Source organism: Carassius carassius, chromosome 3, assembly GCF_963082965.1.
Source record: "Carassius carassius chromosome 3, fCarCar2.1, whole genome shotgun sequence".
Classification (NCBI taxonomy): Eukaryota; Metazoa; Chordata; class Actinopteri; order Cypriniformes; family Cyprinidae; genus Carassius; species Carassius carassius.
In genome coordinates, this window is record NC_081757.1 from 33639895 (window position 1) to 33654558 (window position 14664).

General features: G+C 44.7%; 1 protein-coding gene across 7 annotated transcripts in view; it reads left to right on the forward strand.

Moving 5' to 3' along the window:
* Window positions 1–14664, forward strand: part of LOC132124973 (collagen alpha-1(XXV) chain) — a 712477-nt gene that overhangs the window by 425414 nt on the left and 272399 nt on the right. The gene's annotated exons all lie outside the window — the stretch shown is intronic.

Genomic DNA, 14664 nt, shown 5'->3' on the forward strand with positions numbered 1-14664 from the left:
AATTTTTTTTTCAGCACTGTAGCTCCTATTTAAAAAAAGAAAATTGTACTCTGTGTGATTGGCTTTCGGTCCTTTGTATCAAATTATGAACACATACATGATACTTTTTTGTTTATAGTTGTTTAAGCAACTTAATCAATTATAATTGGTTTATAAGCATTATTTAAACATTATGCACTTTTTTCACAGATAGTCATGTTATCTTATGCTCGATGCGCCTTCTTGTGGCCTCAGGAGAAAAGACAAAAGCTTTTCTTTATCCTAAATTAAATTATGTATTTTAAATTTGAATATAATTCACTGCAAAAAAATGTAAGCACAAAATTTGAATTTAGTTTTTTAATCATTTTGATAGCCCTAAAGTGTTCTATATCTACAGATAAGTCGTGATGATCTGAGAAGACCAAATTGACCAACTGTGATCGCTATCCGCTTATCACTTAAAAAAAATTTAATTTAACAAAACAAAACATTTTTCTAAATTAATTCATAATTCAAACTGAACTATTTTAATGTTGAGATAGAAAATCTACTTTTTTGTTAGCTGGGAGGGATGTTCACAAACTGGCTCGAACGAATGTCTGCCGAACGTCAGCCAGCAAATGTCAAAAAGAGGACTAAAACGGGACGTCCTCAAAACGTCCGCCAGTGAACATTACACAGCGGACCAAATCCATCCACGAATGTTATAAAGCGGACGAACTGCTGACCTAAACGGACGTTCAGAGAGTCCGGGGGAAGTCCCCTGTGTGCTGGGTTAATCCCCTAGTTTAGCGCCATCTACTGTTTTGGAAGAGGAAGTTACTCAACTGCATTTGTGAGAAAATCTGCCTGGGTGTGTGTGAGAAACTTGAGCCAAGAGATCTCATAAAAAGCCCACTGTCTCACAATCGTAACAGACAGGTATGCATTTGTATGCACTAGATTTGGTATTTGTTCAAAGGTTACATGCAATTTATTGGATGGTTTGTATTTATTTGTGAAATATAATTTAGGCTCATTTATTTATATTTGTAAAACACAATATTACTCAACTGCGTTTTCACAAAAATGTACCTTTGTATTTGAACATTGCTTTATGTTTGTTTGTGAGTTGAGTTTTCCTTTGCAAAGCAGATCGAGTTTGTTTGCAAAATGCTGGATTTGTTTGTTTAATTATGGCAAAAAATTTGCTCCATATGTGGCCCTGCGGCAGCAGTACACACGGCGGTATTGGGCATTTTGGTTGGCCACCTACTGTATACAAACTGGCCCTGGGGCCCATTTTAATAAGGAAGTTCAAACAAATCTGAGTTGAAACAGTGTGCATCAGGCCATGGAGCTAGACCCACGATGGTTCGCAGCGGTCCCAAGTCCAGTTGTTACAGTGGTCCCAGGGGTGCAAATTCTGGTGGTTCCTGAGGGCCTTCCACTTACCTTACTCCTTCCGAGGCATTAGATTACAGCCAGTGATTGATCGGCTTGCACACACACAGGATTGATATGGAAGTGATGACACATCCAGATTATTAAAACTGGCAACGGTATTCAGAGAGGACCTCTACCACTAAGCAAATGTCCTGAATGGATACTCCACTTCACCCATAACCATGAGTTAGCCATACTCCTAGTGGAGTTGGCACAAATTTGTATGCCCCCAAGATCTAAGTCAAAGATATTGCATCTCCTTGTCTTGTTTTACTGAAACCAGCTCGAGTAAACGCATTGTCTTGAGAGAGAATTCTAGTAAATTAGCTGATTGCATTATTGCCCAAGAAGGGAATGTAGTGTTTGGGGGGTTTATCCTTCTTGTGCCTCTTCGAAATTTTATAGGCAGATAATTTTTGCTGTTATATGTGTTATATGCTGTTATAGCAGCCACATACACTTAGAGGGCATCTGATTGCCATCTAGACATATAAAGAAATATAGTGTAACGTTATCACATTGCTTAAAGAGACTGCAGCTGCCCTGCTCCCCAGGTCTATTCAAGACCAGCATATTTTTGGGGCATTGTTGAACTTATCTTTTCAGCCCAGAACCCCCCTTTCAATAGTGGAAACTCATTCAGTTTGAGAAAGGACACATGCTGGGAAAAGGGTATGAAAGGACTGACTCTCTCTTTCCTCATTTTCCCCACTACTTCACTACTTTCCCCACGATATACATATTTGGGAACAATCCACAATTGCTGTGTGTGCATATCAACTCCAAGAGGTAATTGCATCAGAGAAAAGCATTCTCACATGCATTACCCGAATTTATACAAGATGTTGGCTGCCCCATATAAGAATGATGCTTCTTTAAGGGCCATGATTTGACTCATTTGAGTCATGATTTGGTGATTTATGTACACTACCACCATCATGTTTTCTGTTTGAAGGATAGGAGTTTCTTATAACCCCAGTGGTTGGCGTTGTCCACGGAGGTGAGCAAGAATGAACTCGAGGCATAGGCACAGACCAGGTAGGGGGGAGCACCAAGATCTCATTCTGACACTTCATTGTTGTCCTCCATTGTTATTTTAGTCAGACAGAGCAGAGTGGCTGATGAAGAAAGTTTCAGCACAGCTGAACCACAGGTGCTGAACCAGTCTCCATGCCATGCCACACTGACCAGTGTACTAAACTCATTATTCAATAGGGCTTCAGTATTCTCAGAGGAAGGGTTTCCTAGTAGCGTTAGCTAAGCAAATAAGGGTTTCCATACAATCGCACACTTTTATAACAACAGGTAAAAAGCATGTCCTTTGGTAGTTTTTGCTGTAATGTGCATGTGTTTCACTATGAATTACAAAAAAAAAAAGAAACTGAAGATTTCAATGACCTGATTATTGAGTCTGTTAATTTGCTTTTGGCTGTATGGCTTGTAAAAGACATGAATAAGTTTAAGTGCCCTTTCTCTTTTTCACAAGCTCATTGTAGGATTTGATTTTCCTTAAAATATAATTCTTTATTTAAATGTATTTTTTATTTAACATTTATTTGGTTTGATTTGAGTTTGTTCTCCCTCTATAGGTAAATGGTATTCACAGGTGCACTATAAAATTAGTGAAAGAGTGCAGACCAATCAGATTGTGGGGAGCAAGCGGAAAGAGTCACTAGCCGTGTTTCCACTGCCGGGCCAAAAGCGGGCGTGCTAGTGTGTGCCAGGGCCAGTCGTGTTTCCACTGTCACTTCCGGTGCTTGATCGTGCCTTGTCGGTGCTTCCTTGGGGCCAATGGCCCTGATTTTTTGGCCCAATAGCTGCGTTTCCACTGTCGGGCCAAAAGCGGGCGAGCTAGATGCATACCAGGGCCAGTCACGTTTCCACTGTCACTTCCGGTGCTTGATCGTGCCTTGTTGGTGCTTCCTCGGAGCCAGCGGCCCGGGTTTTTTGGCCTGACAATAATCTTGGGACAAAGCGGGTCAGCCGGGGCTAGAGGAGTGGTTATGAACAAAGGCGGAGATTCTCCGCGTCTGGAGAGCGTCAGCACCGCAGATCATTTCATAAAGCTAACAGCTGTAACACCAGCATTAAAGACTTTTTAAAATAAATTGAGCTCAAAACTCACTTTCATTCAACAGCGAGTTTTTGAAACAACTTGATCCGATGCAGATTATAATCACCATACAAGGCAGAAATATGTAGTGATGCAAAAGACTATGCACGCTAGCCATTAATGTTACCACAGTGTGGCAAGGGGGGGCGTGGTTTAGCTAATCCTGCAGCGGGGGAGAGCATCAGGAGATGTGCGGTGAGTGAGCGGGTTAAGCGCAAATAACGAACACCTGTCTCTTGTTGCAGTAATTGGCGTGGAGAGAGTATAAAACACCAGGAGAAACAGGAGCGGGAGAGAGAGAGAAGGACTGCTGGCTGCTACATTTCGAATGAGATGATGTTGATTGTTTTGTCTTTTGTTGGTGCATGTTTTGCCCACTTTTTGTTTTGAAGTTATAAATAAAAGTTATAAAAGTTATAAATAAAGTCACAGCCGACCCTACCGTCTTCCTTCCTACACAACGAACATTGTTGAAGGAAGATGGATGCCGCCGCCGTGCCTGTGCCCTCCGCTGCACCATTTGCAGAGCTGATTACATCCCTCGCGGTCATGCAACATGATCAACACCAGGCCCTGCTGGAGTTACGTCACGATCAGAAGAGGCGGTTTCAGGCCGTCCTCCAAACCCAGCAGGAAGACCGTGAGAGGTTCCGGAGCTGGATTGACCGGGAGGTTCGGCCGGAAGCCACGGTCCAACAAGCTGTGCCTGCCCACCTCCCTCTTCACAAAATTGGGCCTGAGGACGACCCGGAGACATTCCTGCATTTATTTGAGAAGTCAGCTGAGGTCCATGGCTGGCCGCTGGACCAGTGGCCCATGCGCCTGGGGGAGTCCCAGGTAGCGGCACAGCAGCTTCCAGTGCAGAACCTCCTGATTTTTGACGATCTGAAGAGGGCCATCATCCAGCGGGTCGGCCGGAGTCCGGAACTACATCGTCAACGCTTCCGCTCCCTGGAGCTAGGCGAGTCCAGCCGACCCTTCGTGATGGCCCAACAGCTCCGGGACTCTTGCCGCAACTGGTTGCTGGCCAACGGAAGCGACGTGGAGAAGATAATCGATCGTATGGTGCTGGAGCAGTTTGTCACTCGGCTACCAAGAAGAACTGCCGAGTGGGTCCAGTGCCACCGCCCCACATCGCTGGAGTCGGTTATTAATCTCGCGGAGGACCATATGGTGGCGTGCCCCGGGGTCGACGAACCTCTCCCTTCAGCTTCTTTCTCTCCTTCTTTTTTTTTCTCCTTTTCTCTCTCGGCCTGTCCCTTTACCCAGGTCCCGTCCACCCGGCCCTTGAATGGCCAAAACCACTATACGGCTCCCCGGGGTGGACCCCGCCCCTGTTTCCCCGCTCTCTCCACGCCAACCGCTTAACCCACTCCCTGCACTGGAGCGGCAGGGAGGTCTGGGTCTGGATTCCTAAGGAAATCCTCACTGATCAGGGCACGGCGTTTATGTCACGGACATTACGTGAACTTTACGAATTATTGGGCATTAAATCGATTCAGACCAGCGTCTTTCACCCACAAACGGACAGGTGGAGCGTTTTAATCGCACGCTTAAGACAATGATTCGTAAATTAGTTCAGGAAGATGCCAAAAATTGGGACAGATGGTTGGAACCCCTGTTGTTCGCTGTGTGAGAGGTCCCGCAAGCCTCCACGGGGTTTTCCTCCTTCGAGTTGCTTCATGGTCGCCAGCCCAGGGGGGTGCTGGACGTCATAAGAGAGACTTGGGAGGACGGACCTTCTCAATCTAAAAATGTAATTCAGTTTGTGATGGACCTGAGAACAAAACTCCACACTTTGGGGCGGTTCTCTATGGAGAATTTGTTACAGGCCCAGAACAAACAGAGCCTGTTGTATAACAGGGGAACCAATTTTCTTAAATTTGCACCGGGAGATAAAGTGCTTGTATTACTCCCAACATCAAATTCAAAATTACTTGCAAAGTGGCAAGGACCGTTTGAGGTGACACGGCAAGTTGGAGAGCTCGATTATGAGGTAATACGCTCAGATAGGAGAGGAGCACGTCAAATTTATCACCTCAGTCTCCTAAAAAAATGGGATGAGGGAGAATCAGTGATGTTGGCAACGGTGATTAGCGGAGAGGATTATCTTGGACCAGAAGCGAATATAAAAAAACAATCTCTCGCTCTGGCCCCAGGGGGAGATCATCTCTCGCCCTCCCAGCTCATTGATTTGACTACATTACAGGCGAAGTTTGCTGACGTGTTTTCTCCCCTACCTGGCTGTACAAATCTCATTCAGCACCATATCGAGACAGAGCCGGGCATGGTGGTTCGCAGCCGGCCATATCGCTTGCCTGTAAACAAGAAAAAAGTAGTTCAGGAAGAATTAGGTGCGATGCTTGAAATGGGGGTAATAGAAGAATCCAACAGTAACTTGGCGAGCCCGATAGTTTTAGTTCTGAAAATGGATGGCTCAGTGCGGTTCTATGTGGATTTTCGCAAGGTGAATGCTGTGTCGAAATTCGATGCATATCCAATGCCATGGGTTGATGAATTATTTGACCGGCTCGGTACGGCTCGTTTTTTTTCGACATTGGATTTAAAAAGGGTTATTGGCAGATCCCCTTGTCTCCATTATCCAGAGAAAAAACTGCTTTCACAACGCCGTTTGGATTACACCAATTTGTTATACTACCTTTTCGGGCTGTTCGGCGCACCGGCTACGTTTCAGCGACTGATGGACAGGGTATTGCAGCCCCATGGTGCATATCCTGCTGCTTATCTAGATGATATCATTATATTTAGTAATGACTGGCAGCGGCATATGCAGCATGTTAGGCCGGTACTGAGGTCGCTGAGAGGGGCTGGGCTCACGGCCAACCTGAAGAAGTGTGCGATTGGGCGCGTGGAGGTAAAGTATCTGGGTTTTCACTTGGGACATGGACAGGTGCATCCCCAAATCGATAAGACTGCAGCGGTTGCGACCTGTCTGCGTCCCAAGACCAAAAAGGAGGTGAGAGAGTTCTTGGGCGGGATATTATAGAAGGTTTGTGCTTAATTATTCGGACCTCACCAGCCCATTGACTGATCTCGCTTAAAAGGAAGCACCAGATATGTTTCAGTGGACGGAGCCTTGCCAGCAGGCGTTTACCCAGGTGAAGGCTGCTCTATGTGGTGGGCCGTTGCAGGCCGGATGGCTCCCCGGCCTGAGTTGGGCGGTGGGGGTATGTGGCAAAGGGGGGCGGGGGAAAGCGTCAGGAGACGTGCGGTGAGTGAGTGGGTTAAGTGCAAATAACGAACACCTGTCTCTTGTTGCAGTTATTGGCTTGGAGAAAGTATAAAACACCAGGAGAAACAGGAGCGGGAGAGAGAGAGAAAGACTGCTGGCTGCTACATTTCGAATGAGTTGATGTTGATTGTTTTGTCTTTTGCTTGTGCATGTTTTGCCCACTTTTTGTTTTGAATTTATAAATAAAGCAGTCATTAGTCACAGCCGACCCTGCCGTCTTCCTTCCTACACAACGAACATTGTTACACACAGTAAACAATGGTAAATGCGACTACTTGAAGAAATCAGACGTCAGCTTCTTTTTCTCTATCACAATCGTGTATTTATTTAACATATTTTATCTGTCATAAGTCTCGTCAGCTTTTATCGTGTTCATTTTGTGATTGCGCTAGTTCCAGTGAATTATTTCTTATTAGCTTTCTGATAACTTCTCTTTGTTGGTGAAATGATGGGGTTGCATGACATTGTTCTTGAGAGGCATGTAAAGGGTGGTTTTTAGTGAAGCCCAGCTGAGCTTCTGGGATTGTGACTGTCTCAGCGTCTTTTGCAATGCGCAAGCCTGTACGGTTGCCCACTTGCCTGCACACAAAAAAAACGTTATCACGGCTACCCAGATATTTCCCGAAAAAGGTGTAATTTCTGGTGTCCCGGCCACGGCCGATGGTGCTATAAATGTAGTGACGATGCCCACTGCTCAGTGCCCATCTCCACATATAAGCACAGCCCTTCACACAGGGCTCGCGCCCATAAAAGCGACTCAAGTCGATCGCGCGCACTACATAGTAAACGTGCCCACTCCTCAGTGCCCACAAATACTATGTCACACACGTCATGTGGTTTCTGTAAAAACGAAACCCGTGCACGTTCGTTCTGCCCAGGCAGACAGTGAGTCTAAAGCAGTAAATGTGCACGCATACAGCCCACAATTACTCACAGACAGCACGAGTCCCACGGGACCCGCTCAGCCCTCCCTCACTCGGTAAAGTACCGTGGAGGGGTCGAGGACGCTACTTGCTACAGTTTTTTTCGACGCCCTCCGCACTTTTTAGCGCGCGTCGAAACCATGGTCTAAACAGAAGTAGCACACCTACTTCGAGCCGAAATATCAAACTGTTGAGCAGAGGGGCTGTGGAGCCTGTATCTCAAGCTCAAAGTGAAGGGGGGCTGTACAGCAAATACTTTCTAGTGCCCAAGAAAGACGGGGTCTCAGACCCATATGGGATCTAAGACAGCTGAACAAAGCATTGGCGAAACGCAGTTTCAAAATGCTTAAAACCAGGAGACTCCTCGCGCATATTCGCAGAGGAGACTGGTTCATGTCGATAGATCTGAAGGAAGCGTATTTTCAAATACAGATAGCGTCACGTCTCAGGCGATACTTGAGATTCGCCTTCGAGGGCCAGACATACCAGTATACAGTCCTGCCGTTCGGCTCGTCCATGGCTCCTCGTACGTTTACCTCTGAGTCTGAGAGGAGCGAGCGCTGAACTATTTGGACGACTGGCTGATTCTGGCTCAGTCACGATCAGAGCTTGTGGAGCACAGGGCCATTTTACTCGATCACCTCGAGAAACTTGGTCTCAGTGTCAACTGGATGAAGGGTTCGCTGAACCCCAGCGCGCGTTGGGCATTCAGCGCGCAGCGAGCTCTCTCCGATGCGGCGCGACATTCTCGCTCAGAGAATTTCAGAAGATGCTAGGTCTCATGGTCTCAGCATCACCAGTTCTTCAGTTGGGCCTGCTCCGCATGCGCCCCTTGCAATTCTGCTGAGCGTGGATATCCGGTCAGTTGCGTCTCATGGCCTTGAAACCCTGGACAGCGAACGACTGGTACCGATCAGGTGTAAGCCTGGGGACTTCCTCGAAAGTGAAAATGGTGTCGACGGACGCCTTCACTTCGGGATGGGGAGCGCTGCTCGAGGGCAGACCGTTCTTTGGCCTGTGGGCAGAATGGGAAAAGCTCCAACATATCAACTGTCTGGAAATACTGGCAGTAGAGAACGCGCTGACGCGCTTTTGTCCCCGAATCTAGGGCCACCACGTCTTAGTACGTTCGGACAACATGTCTTTGGTGTCCTACATAAATCGCCAGGGCGGTCTCAGGTCCCGAAACCTGTACAGGTTGGCGGAACGCCTCCTGGTTTGGGCTCAGTGCAACTTGCGCTCGCTGAGAGCAGTTCATGTGCCTGAGCTACAGAATCTGGGTCCAGACAGACTGTCTAGAAACAACATTCCCACGGGCGAATGGTCTCTACACACACAGACAGTCCATTTGCTGTGGGGGAGATTTGGCAGGGCGGAAGTGGACCTCTTCGCGTCCCACGAGAATGCTCACTGCCCCGCGTTCTTTTCCAATAGCGAAAGCGCTCGGTCACAAAGGTGGCCGCGCTGCCTCCTCTATGCTTTTCCCCCCGTCTCCCTCCTTCCGCAGGTGATGGAACGGGTGAGGGAAACAAGATGCTCAGTACTGCTTGTAGCACCACTTTGGAAGAACCAACCATGGTTTCCAGATTTGATGCAGTTAGCAGACACTGCCCCATGGCCAGTGCCGTTGAGGAGGGACCTCCTCTCACAGGCCAGGGGCTCGATTTGGCACCCTCAACCGGAGTTGTGGTCCCTCCATGTGTGGGCGCTCATCGGTTACCCGCTGATCTCTCAGTGGGAGTGCTAAATACTATCACTCAGGCTAGAGCTCCGTCGACTCGACGGCTATATGCCTCTAAGTGGTCAGTATTCTCCAGCTGGTGCACAGCTCGGGGACGTTCACCCCTTAGTTGTGAGGTGACGAAGGTTCTCTCCTTCCTACAGGAGCTGTTGGATAAGGGCAGAGCCCCCTCCATGCTCAAAGTTTGCGTGGCGGCTATCGCAGCGTTTTCTGAGACAACGTTCGGTCAGTCAATAGGAAGGAACGATTTGGTCATCCGTTTCCTTAGAGGAGCTAGGAGGCTGAATCCTTCCAGACCTCCGTCAGTCCCTGTATGGGACCTCTCGACGGTTTTTGGAGGCCATGAAAGGTTCCCCTTTCGAGCCTATCCGAACGATTAGCCTCAAACATCTGTAATTCAAGACAGTGTTCTTGTTGGCTCTCGCTTCAGTGAAGTGTGTGGGTGACCTGCACGCGCTCTCGGTGAGCCCGACGAGCTTGGAGTTTGGGCCTAATGACTCAAGGGTCATACTCAAACCTAGGCACGGTTATGTGCCGAAATCCCTCAACACGCCGTTTCGGGCTCAGGTTATTTCCCTGTCTGCCCTGTCGGTGTCAGGAGAGGATGGAGACTCGAGTCTTCTTTGACCCGTTAAGGGCTTTAAGAGCTTATGTGTCTCGCTCCGCTGTCTTTTAGACAGACTGAGCAGCTGTTTGTCTCCTTCAGTGGACGTTCCAAGGGAATGGCTGTTTCGAGACAGAGCCTATCCAGATGGATAGTTGACGCCATAGCGTTAGCTTACGCTTCCAGGGGCCTTCAGTGCCCACTGGGCGTCAGAGCACACTCCACAAGAGGCGTCGCCTCGTCGTGGGCGTGGTCTAGTGGGATCTCCTTACAGGATATATGTATGGCGGCAGGATGGGCCTCACCGTCTGCATTTATCAGGTTCTATAACCTGGAGGTTCCCGCCCTGCAGGCAAAGCTGCTGTCGGTATAGTTGAATCAGGGTCCTGATTGGAACTCTGAGATCACAAGCGCTATGCGCTGCCGACTGTTATATGGGCAGTATTGCGTAAGACCCGCGTTACCACATTGGTCAGGCCTTGCCTTGACTGTGTGATGTCATATTGCCGCGCCTACGAACACTGCTAGATATGGGACGGAGGGTCCCCCCCCTCCTGTTCTGGACTCTCTGTGAGTCCCTCTGGTGACTGTGCACTGTAAATCCTGGGCGTTGCTTCCAGGTTTATTGGTGTGTGATCCCTGCGCGCACGGCGCTTTACATGGGGTTCCCGTAGCGTCTTAGCTAAGACGCAGTACGAGAGAACTCTCGTAAGAGAACGTACTCGGTTACTAACGTAACCTCGGTTCTCTCTAGAAGAGGGAACGAGTACTGCGTTCTCTGCCGTGCGCACGATTCACTCTGGTTCGCTTCGGCGATGAAATAAATCAGGTGAGTCAGCCTTTTCGAGCTCCCTTTATAGGGCTAGGCTACACCCGTTTCGGCGGGAAGTGGCATGGAGGGCGCATTGGTCTGATGTTGCATCAGTCTGCGCTCGATAGGCTTGTGCAGCTGCCGCAGAGCAGCCAATGAGCGAGTGAGCCGTCTCGCCTATGGCTGCGTGCTGCTGCAAATGCGCTTTACAACAATTCAAAATTAAGGATAATTTTTTGCTTCAGTATTTCGTGAAAAGAGACTTTTCCCGTAGCGTCTTAGCTAAGACGCAGTACTCGTTCCCTCTTCTAGAGAGAACCGAGGTTACATTAGTAACCGAGTACGTTTTAAATTGTACTTGAATAAAATACATATCCCCCCAAATATTACTCAAATTACAGTAACCAAGTAAAATTACTTACACACTCATGAAAATATATAACACTGTTCTAGTGGTTTTTGGATATTTTAATAATAAATAATAATAATAATAATAATAATAATCTTACATATTGTGCATGTAAGTATTTGAAAGTAGAAGTACAAGTAAATGCAAAATGGGAAAGGAGCAAATAAATTTATATATATATATATATATATATATATATATATATATATATATATATATATATATATATATATATATATACTTACATAGCTTGATTGTGTTAAATTTTAACTTTTTTTCTTCCATTTTGTATTTTTGGGTAAGAATAAGAAGCACTTCATCTGGTACTTCTTTCATTCCAACACAAGAAAACATTTCTGGAATGTGCATCTGAAATAGCATTTACAGTTTATGTATCTCAGAGGGGATATGGATGAATTTAAACTGCAGTTTCAGATGCATAAATAGGCCTAATGTTTTGTTTTAACATAAAACGTTGAATACTGATATTTGAAATAATTTAAAACATGAAAAAAAATTGTCAAATGTGAAATTAAAACCCCCAGTAGGTGACAGCATTTGACTGTGTTGATGAGTGAGTCATTGAGATTCAAACGATTAATTAAAACGGCTGATTCAGGAACAAAGCATTTGACTGTGTTAATGAGTGGATCACTGAATCATATTTTTACTGATTCATTCAATAAGTAAACACTGTCCATTGTTTAGAGAAGCAAAACAGTGTGATCTATGTTTGGAACTAATTTCGTTAGCAAAATTGAGCAAAAACAAGCAACGTTATGTCTAAAATATAAGTCACTTATTGCTTTACTGAACTTGTATAAAATGATAATTAAATGTGTTCATGCTGATATCTGCAGAAAAACGGTACTCTTTTTTGTGATATAGATTAAGTTAACTATATTAAATTATATAATTATAAAAAGCATACATAAGAATGTTTGCCGTCTACAATTTAGAGTGCCTGGAATTTAGAGTATTAATAGAATAATAAATCAATGTGCGTGCACTCTGTGTGTGATTTGGTGATATAGCCTACTTGATAATGTCAGATCGCACATCATTACAACAACACTCACCATATTATCGCGCAGACGATGCTGTATCGCACACCACAGACTCGATGTGAGTTAAAATTAATCATCCGCAGTTGTGCGTTCAGTTGTTTGTTTGTACATGAGCAAAAGTGTTTTTAAGGAGTCTAACTTGTAAAAGAGTTACTCAAAAAATCATTTGAGTATTTCAGTGAATAAATGTTCAAAGTTTGCACTACACTCAACAGACAAAGACTTAATAAACAACACCCAACACAAGTTGATAAGAGCAGGGGAGAAGTTAACCTCACTCCCATTGTTTCTTCTGCTCTTTTGTGTAATTTGCGTCTTTGCAGCACACTGTCTGATGAGCACCATCTGTGGGCAAATTGCTACTGCCAAGCAAGCAGCGAGAGAGAGACTTTGGCTGCGTTTACACTTGGCATTAACATGCGACCTGTATCTGGATGTTGTCCACATACTGTACACATTGAAAAGACAAGTTTAAAGGCACTTCTGATTGGAATGTCATCCTATCAGCATGTCATGGTCCAGAGCTAGTCAAGTACGCATTGTGATCGAATCTCAGTGTAATGTAAATGCAATCCTGGTTTCATTCGCAGGTCGACATCACACAAAACGCCGCCAGATCTCTCACAAACTGTCAGAAAAAAAGACTGAGAACACCCTTGTAGAGACTTGTGAGACACCCTAAACTTATGATTTTTAAAATGTCCCGTGACTAAAAATGGTTTTCAAAAGAAAATCCTCCCCTTCAGGTTGACTTGGCACCGTTCTCTGCAGACTTATTCAAATATTTGTACGGGAAAGACAGATCCGATTGGTTATCCAGATAGAAAAGTCAGCTGATGTTGCTAAGTGTGCGCTGTGTTCTGATTAACTGATCTGCTTGATCGGATCACGGTGATTGCATGTTAATGCAAAGTGTAAATGCAACCATATAGAGAGAGAGCACATACACAGGGAAGCATAACCACACCCAAAGGGCCGGGAAAAACACACTTAAAAATAAATATTAACATAAAAATACACATTAAGGTCAGTAGGATTTTTTTTTTTATTTGCGCCACACTCTTTCAGAAGCCCTGAGGTTAGAACGATGTTCACGGAGAACATCAGACAGCAAGGGGGAAGAGGGGGTGGTACAGGCTAGCCTGGAAGACAAGGAGCAGACAGTGTATAAACAAGAGTAGAGCAGAAAGTATTAGTACCACTGTAAGGATAAAGAGATGCTAATTGTTTAGGGGGAGGCAGCAAATATGAAACCATAGCAGATAGCCGGGAGGGTGAGAGTGGTTACATCGAAAGATGACATGCGGAGGGGTATGTGTTGTGTCAGGAACCATGTTGAGGTTAACATTGAGGAGAAAGTGATCTGAGGTGTCAGTAGAGCAGTGTCGTGTGTAAATAAGGTCCAGTTGGTTGCCTGATTTGTGAGTAGCCGTAGTTTACGGTGACGCATTGCTGCCACACACATATAATTTTTTCCACTCACTTATGTCGTAATAACGAGATATGTCATGTCGTTTTAACGTCATCTTTTCTTATTAAAACGACATCTTTTCTCGTAATAACGAGATGTTTTCTCGTTAAAACAACATATTTTCTTGTTAAAACGACATCTTTTCTTGTAATAAGATGTTTTCTCGTTAAAACGATATCTTTTCTCGTAATAACAAGTTGTTTTCTCCTTAAAACTACATATTTTCTCGTAATAACGAGATTGTTATGTCGTTAAAACTACATATTTTTATTGTTATAATGACATATTATGTCATAAAATCTATATGTTTTCCCGTTATTTTAGATGGTACATTATGTGAGCGATAAGTCCATGCTGCTGTCGCCACAGTCTGACATAAACGAGGATCTGCACGCTGTTTAAATTATTTAAATACTACACTGTTTTAAATGTATTTTAATGTAATGGTTTTAATTTTAATCAGCATGTTTTTTAGGATTAATTTCCAATCTGTCTACAATATAGTGATATCCAATTCAGACCCATGACTCTTTAGGCTATGATCAGATCAAAACAGTTATTTTGGAATAATCTCTGCTTAATATTTCTTTCTTTGAATGACTGTTTGATTTTCTGATAGGCTAATAATTTTATGACATAAAATTTTATGACATAATATGTCATTATAACAATAAAAATATGTTGTTTTAATGAGAAAACATCTCGTAATTACGAGAAAAGATGTTGTTTTAACGAGAAAATATGCCGTTTTAATGAGAAAAGATGTCGTTATTACGAGAAAAGATGTCGTTTTAACGAGAAAAGATGAAGTTAAAACGACATAACATCTCGTTATTACGACATAAGTGAGTGGAAAAAATAATAT